An 8,076-nucleotide genomic window follows, 5' to 3' on the forward strand; every position below is an offset into this window, starting at 1 on the left:
TTGAATAAATATTAGAGTGACCAAAATCTCTTATATTTATTAGACCCCCCCTGGGAATCAAACCCTGGACTTCCAGAACGGTAGCCGAACGTGCTGACCATTACACTACGGAGGTGGACAAATAAAAAATAATAGAATTAGTAATATTTTTACAAAATAACTATGTAATATGTCTCGTGATTACTAATGTGTAAATATAAAAAAACCTTCCCCTAGCTTAAGGGTTTAACACTGTGTATATATATCGATTTTCGATGCCAAGAGAATATGTAATATTAATTGAGATGTTTTCCTAATGTGATACATAAAATCCACCGCAATATCGGTTTTAAAAAAGAGTGTGGTAAAACACACACATGCGTCACACTCGTCAATGTACGCACTGTACAGTCATGTAAAAATATACGATGAAAAATGCTTCTTAATTTTCATATTATTTTTTGACATCTCATCAAAGATGAAGAAGAATATGGAAGTCTGGGCACTTACGGGACTGACGACGGCATTCACCAGTTCTACCCATTATTCACAACCACACTACTCAAATCTTGGAAGTTCTATATATATGAACCGATTTCGAAACATTGTTCTTGAATCATTAGAACTTCACTAGAGACATCTGTTGGTGAGATGAAATAAAGCTTTTTTATTGAGCAGAAACTCTTTTATTAGTATGTGAGGTCCGAATCCTGGATTATAATCACACACATGAGAAACGCCAGAAAATATCATTTTTATTTTTATTATTTAAGCTTATAATTTGACCATTGTAATTGAAGATAATCCAGATTTAGCGAACAAGTATTTGGACACACTCAAAATGTTGTAGATAATGATTATACTTATCATACTTTGATGGATTCGTTGATAGAAAATTCGGATAGTGGAGGTTTGGATAATCAAGGTGCATAATTTATTTGGAGATCACCTCTCCTGACTGTACTCCATAGTGCATCGGAGTGCAGCGACCCTGCGTACTCGCTATTCATCATTCCCTTCAAACTGCACCTATAAACACAGTGCTGGATTTGCATACAAGCTAAATAAGCACTAGCTTGGGCCGCAAAATTAGCAGAATTATGTTTTTCAGAATAAAAATTAGTAGCATATTATTTCCTTGACGCATATAAAATATAACCCAGTCATCCTTTTGGCCATTTTCCAACATATCGCGTACTCCTTTCAAGAACGTCATAAATCAAAAATCGTCAATTTTCAATTGTGTATGTTTTCGGAATGCCCAAAAAATGTACAATATCCCAGCAAAAGAAGTATATTTTTAACTTAATATTTACCCGCTACAGGGCAAAAAATTTTGTTTTTGCATTTTGAAGAAAAGGTATTGTTTAATTATTTTTTTAAATATACTAAATATTTTTCAAATGGAGATAAAACCTCCAGGTTTTACCTAAAAAGATCTGTTGCACAGTAAAAAGTTCAATAAGTGCCTTGATATTTATTTTTAATATATTGTGTTATATTTTTAAACATTAAAAACGTTCTCCTGAAAAATCAAGTTTTTTGATGTATGACGTTCTTGAAAGGAGTGAGCGATATGTGTCGCCTACTTTCAAAATCCGCCAGATCCAATTTTATAAGATTTTAAAATAAATACACTATCGGAATACCAATTGTGGGTTTTATTGTTTAAAATATTTATATATTTGAAAACCCTGCTAAAAATACTTAAATACAGTGTTGTATTTCAAATTCCGCTATATTCATGGAACTTGCCTTCTGACCCATATCGGCCAATCAGAGAGCGAGGATCTGACATAATATATTATAATGTCTTTTTGGCTGTCCAAACTTAAAATACAGTAAGGGACATTTTTTATAGTACGTTTTTTTTGCATTTTTTGACTAAGTACAATCTACTTTAAGTACTTTAATCTACTAACATTAAAAAAAACCCTTATCCGCACCAAATGGTGCATAGGGCACTGCTTCATATAAACGCAGTGTTATCTTGATCGTTTACACATGAAGGAAAGGTGATCAGCCCTCCGCTTCAGGTACCAGTCCAGGGTAATATTAAATAAATATTACAGTGAAAAAATCACTTATATTTATTTTACCCCCGCTGGGAATCGAACCCAGGACCTCCAGAACGGTAGGCGAGCGTGCTGACCATTACACTACGGAGGCGGACAAATCGGGTATTATTAGATTTTAACATTTAGTACTTATATATAAACTCTTTTCTTTTCAAAACCATAGATTTGTTTAGAAGATAAACTTATTTTAAATAAAAAAATCAATTACGTCTAATGTTACCTGGATTAAGTGAAAATTATGTTGCGTTTTATCGAATACTGTGCCTTAAGGCTGCCAGTACCTAAATCCAGCACTGTGCACACATACGTGCGTACGTATCGCCTCGCTTCTCACAATATAGCCTCACCAACTATAAACTACCCCTAACTACATGGTAGTTGGAGGGAAGGTATGCAGAGCAGTGCGAAGGGGCTGTCTCACCTAGCTGGGCCAGACGTTGCGTACAGAGGCTTCAAATCTGTAAATATACGCTGGATATATTGTATTTGGATCTCTATACAAGTAAATCACTTAAAATTTGACGTTTTGCTAACCAAATTGGACGCCTTATTAATTCAAATCAGACGTTTTACAAACTTAAAGCATTTCAATAATAAACAATAAAATATTTCATTAATTGATTCGGCAGTCACTTTGTGGTAAAATCTATCCATTTTTAATTAATGTTTTACTTAGTAAATACCACTATTTCTTAAAATCTACTGTGACACGTGTTTCGTGTCACAGTAGATTTTAAGTTAAGTCATACGGTGTTTAAAAATGATGTGGAACGCATCGAAACACGTGTCACAGTAGATTTTAAGAAATATTGGTATTTACTAAGTAAAACATTAATTAAAAATAAAATATTTATGTATTATTAGAAGAAAAAGTTTATTTTTTAACTTACAATATTAATTTTCAGACTTAACCTTAATCCTATGTCCCAAAATGAGCAATGGAAATTACTCATTTTGAGTGGTCACTTAAACCAGCCTTCCATATTCTTCTTCATCTTTGATGAGATGTCAAAAAATAATATGAAATTTCTCATCGCGAATATTATACAATATATGCGACTTATGTATGTAATATGTTTAAATAAATAAATAAATCAAATAAAAATGTCTCGCATGTTATTTTTTGACATCTCAACATAGATGAAGAAGAATATGATGGAAGTCTGGGTATTTACGGGGCTGACGACCGTCATAGGCTGGTTTATGAGATCACTTTACACACGTGTAACATTCATCAATTCTACCCATGATTGACAACCACACTACTCAAATTCTTGGAAGTTCTATATATATTATCAAATTTTGAAACATTGTGATTGAATCATCAGAATTTCACTAGAGACATCTATTGGTGAGATTAAAGAAGCTTTTAAGCATCTTCTCATATATACACGCAGACTTTTCCGACTCCTGACCAATGAAAATTCAAATATACAAATATTTTGAGTGCGTTTAAATCTATGTAAAAAATTTTATCAATTTTTTACACCTTTGTCACCAGTATCCTTCAGGTTTTCTGCAGGTTAGAAGTTTTTTTTTTAATCACCTAACGTCCAAGTGAATCTAGCTACGGCTTATGCAACACCGCTTATCATGACCCTACTCAGGCTTCAACTTTTTAAGTTTCATAGCCTATGCCTACTCGTGAGTGGATTTACTCTTTATGTTTAAAGTTACTATAATTTCATGTAATTCATGAGTGAAAATTCTAGGCAAAAACACTCGCTTCAAAATTCTCAACAGTTGTATTTATACTTTAATTTAAAAGATTTTTTATGTTTTTATTAGTATGTCTTTTCGTCGGCGGCATCTATGACTGAAAATAGTATTTTTTTTTAATCCGAGAAATCTTCATACGTATTTTTTTTAAATTAATTATTTGGCAGTCATCCAGTGAGAGAATGTTTCTGCCAGTGTCAAATCCTTTATATTTACAATCAAAATGATAATAATAATAATAAAAATTAATAAAAAACATCATACTTTAAATATGCATTTTGATTTATTTATATTATTTTAGAAATTATGACCGTAATTCTAGAATAAGGTCCAGAAGAAAGGGTGGATAGTGGATAGATTTTAAGTATATTCTCATACATATACGCAGACTTTTCCGACTCCTGACCAGTGAAAATTCAAATTTACAATGTATTGAGTGTGTTCAAATCTTTTTAAATATTTTTATCCATTTTATACACCTTTGTCACCAGTTTCTCCAGGTCTTCTACAAGTTAGTCAGTATTTTTTATTTATTTTAAAGACATCAATCAATATTTTTCTTTAAAAATTTAACAATGACACTCGAACAAATGAGATGCGTACTCATTAGGAGATGAAAGGAATATGTGTTAGGTAGGATAGTAGATAATTAGATAACATCTCCGGATGGGGGGGGGGCGACTTCCTGATTGGTGGAAAAGTGGAACCACGCACTGCATACCCCGTGCGGTGGCGACACACAAGTGGAGAAGTGCGTCAAGGGTGTAGGCAGGGGAGTAGCTGAAAATATTTTTAATATATTTTTTTTAAACATTCATCTGCTAACCAAGCAATGATTGAAGTAGCCATCACGCCGCTTCTTCACATGGGTAGGCAGAGAGGATAGAACGCCAAACCATGATGTCTTTTAAAAAAATCTTCGCCTCTTCAACATGCATTCATCTCCTTATACATAGCAACCTTGTCTAAAACTAACTAACTAATCATCACGCCGCTTCCCCGCAGGGGTAGGCAGAGAGAATAGAACGCCACACCACTCTGTCCTTGCAAATATTCTTCGCCTCTTCCACGTTCATGCATCTCCTCATACATACCCGCCGATTGTTTCGACTCCTAACCCGACCACATTCAAGTATTTGGCATGCTTGATCGTGCCAAGTTTTTCTCGGTCTTCCTCCGCTCCTTTTTCCAATTACATTCGCCTCATAAATTTGTTTTATCGTTCTTTCCTCACTCATTCGTTCTACATTTCCAAACCATCTCAACAGACCTTTCTAACTAATATTATTCGAATTATTTATATATTTGATAATGCCAGTTTTCCTCGGTCTTCCCTTGTCTTATTTTCAACGACATGCACCACATGAATGGGTTTAACTGTTATTTTCTTCACTCATACGATTCACATGCCCAAACCATCTCAACACACCTTTCGTAATTTGATGGATAGTGCTTATCTCAGACTTGTATTCTTTCCTTATATCACCATTCGAGCATGTATACTACATCATCTACAAAATATGATAAAATCATCTTGGAAAAAATACCTGATACATCATTTTCCTTATTACCCATCGGGATAAGGATGCTATGTTATCTTGATCGTTAAATACAGGAAGGCAGGTGATCAATGCTGCATCTCATGCACCAGTCCAAGGTGATGATTGATAAGCGTGAAAAATCATTGGGCCAGGTACATTTTTTTCTTTCTTTATTTTTTTTTGCATTTCACAATACATTATAATTACAAATACAATATATATATATATATATATATATATATATATATATATATATATATATATATATATATATATATATATATATGTATATATATATATATATATATATATATATATATATATATATATATATATATTTATATATATATATATATATATTTATATTTATATATATATATATATATATATATATATATATATGTATATATATATATGTATATATATATGTATATATATATATATATATATATATATATATATATATATATATATATATATATATATATATATATATATATATATATATATATATATATATATATATATATATATATATATATATATATATATATTGTTCAAATTCAAATTCATATTGTTTCTGTTAGCCTAAGCGGCTGATTATTAGAAATAGGTATCGAATTGTGGTAGAGTGGGTTTGAATCGAGAAACTCTGACTCTAGAGGTCGCGACACCAACCACGGGACCACAACCCGACACATTCGGTCACGCTTTGCGTGGCCGAATGTGTCGGGTGTCATTCATCCTGGCCAAATGGAAAATAAAGAAAACTGAAAGCAGAAGAATAAGAGCGTTCGCAGCATCCTATATATTTGACTTATGTAATAATAATATATAATATTATATTATATATAAAACAACGTATTTATGACATGCTGTACCCAACCACGCGTTTCTGTGGCTCAGCCCGGCCAAATGGAAAAGATAGAAAACAAAACGAAGAAGAAAAAGAGAGTTCGCAGCCTCCGATATCCTCGACTACACCCCTAGGTGAATGGGAGCTGCATTGGTGTGATTTTTCGCACCCTTTTACTTTTAATTACAACCCCCATTTCTATATTTTCTTCCTCGCCACGCACAATCCTTTATAACCAGACTACAATAATACATTCTCCCTCTCAGATGAAGCCTTAGGAATATAGCGGGCCAAGTCATCTTGGGGAGGAGACTGGTACAGTCGGAATGCGATCTCTCAGTGCGGCTATTTGTGCTTCTCGTAAATCTCGGAATGCTCTTATTCAACTGTTGGGTAATATATCCAAAATCAAACAAGGTTTATTTGGTTGAATTCTACATTTATTTATGTATATGTTAAATATGTAATATGTGACGCGTTTCGTCTTCTTAGGATATTATCAAACACTATTAAACAGAGTGTTTGATAATGTCCCAAGAAGACGAAACGCGTCACGTATTAAAATATACATAAATAAATGTAGAATTCAATCCAATAAACCTTGTTTTATTTTTTGACATCTCATCAAAGATGAAGAAGAATATGGAAGTCTGGGCATTTACGGGGCTGACGACCGTCATAGGCTGGTTTAAGTGATCACTTTACACACGTGTAACATTCACCAATTCTACCCATTATCGACAACCACACTACTCAAATTCTTGGATGTAAAAATATACGATGAAAAATGCTTCTTAATTTTCATATTATTTTTTGACATCTCATCAAAGATGAAGAAAAATATGGAAGTCTGGGCACTTACGGGACTGACGACGGCATTCACCAGTTCTACCAATTTAGAAACATTGTTCTTGAATCCCTAGAACTTCACTAGAGACATCTATTAGTGAGATGTAAAGAAGCTTTTTACTAAGCAGAAACTCTTATATTAGTATGTGAGGTCCGAATCCTGGATTATAATCACACACATGAGAAACGCCAAAAAATGCCATTTTCATTTTTATTATTTAAGCTTATAATTTGACCAGATAATTTATTTACAACAGATATACAATAGATGTCTCTAGTTAAGTTCTAGTGATTCAAGAACAATCTAAATTGGTTCATATGTTCATAACTTCCAAGAATTTGAGTAGTGTGGTTGTCAATAATGGGTAGAATTGGCGAATGTTACATGTGTGTAAAGTGATCACTTAAACCAGCCTATGACGGTCGTCAGCCCCGTAAATGCCCAGACTTCCATATTCTTCTTCATCTTTGATGAGATGTCAAAAAATAATATGAAATTTACTCCAGTAATTGGAGATAATCCAGATTTTGTGAACAAGTATTTGGACACACTCAAAATTTTGTAAACCTTGTTTTATTTAGAATATATTTCCCGACAATTTAATATGGAATTCTAATAATGTCTGCAGTTATAATAAATACTCTAATTCATTATTTGTGTTTTTTTTAAAAAATATTTTCACACTAATATTTATTCCATATTACCCTGGACTGAATAAAACCAGTTGAAGTCAGCAAGTCAAGGAATTGTAATATTCTTGTCCACGGGGCGCACATCGGGGACTGCATCCATCCTGCATAAGCTCTTAGTGAGGCTCAATTTATTTTATTTTTTGACTTGGACCGGTATGATGCTGATCATTTCTGACTTGAGGGGAATATGGCACCTCGGAGGCACTCATTGCCATATACTAGTATTTAATACACCATATATATACAACTATAAAATATCACGTGTGATATTCACATGTGTAAGTGTGTTACGTATGACAGAAATTTTCTTTTTTCTTTTTCTAAGGGTTTTTTTTTATAACTACGCGATTTTAAAATTAAA

At 32.8% G+C, this 8,076-nt stretch overlaps 1 non-coding gene across 1 annotated transcript; it reads right to left on the reverse strand.

Annotated features, from left to right (window-relative positions):
- Nucleotides 1-2,075: 2,075 nt before the first annotated feature.
- TRNAG-ACC (transfer RNA glycine (anticodon ACC)) lies at nucleotides 2,076-2,148 on the reverse strand. Its single transcript has one exon. It is a non-coding gene; the product is annotated as a tRNA-Gly (tRNA).
- Nucleotides 2,149-8,076: the final 5,928 nt, after the last annotated feature.

This window comes from Brachycentrus maculatus, unplaced genomic scaffold (assembly GCF_059751285.1).
Source record: "Brachycentrus maculatus isolate JH-2025_06_01 unplaced genomic scaffold, ASM5975128v1 h1tg000420l, whole genome shotgun sequence".
Lineage (NCBI taxonomy): Eukaryota > Metazoa > Arthropoda > Insecta > Trichoptera > Brachycentridae > Brachycentrus > Brachycentrus maculatus.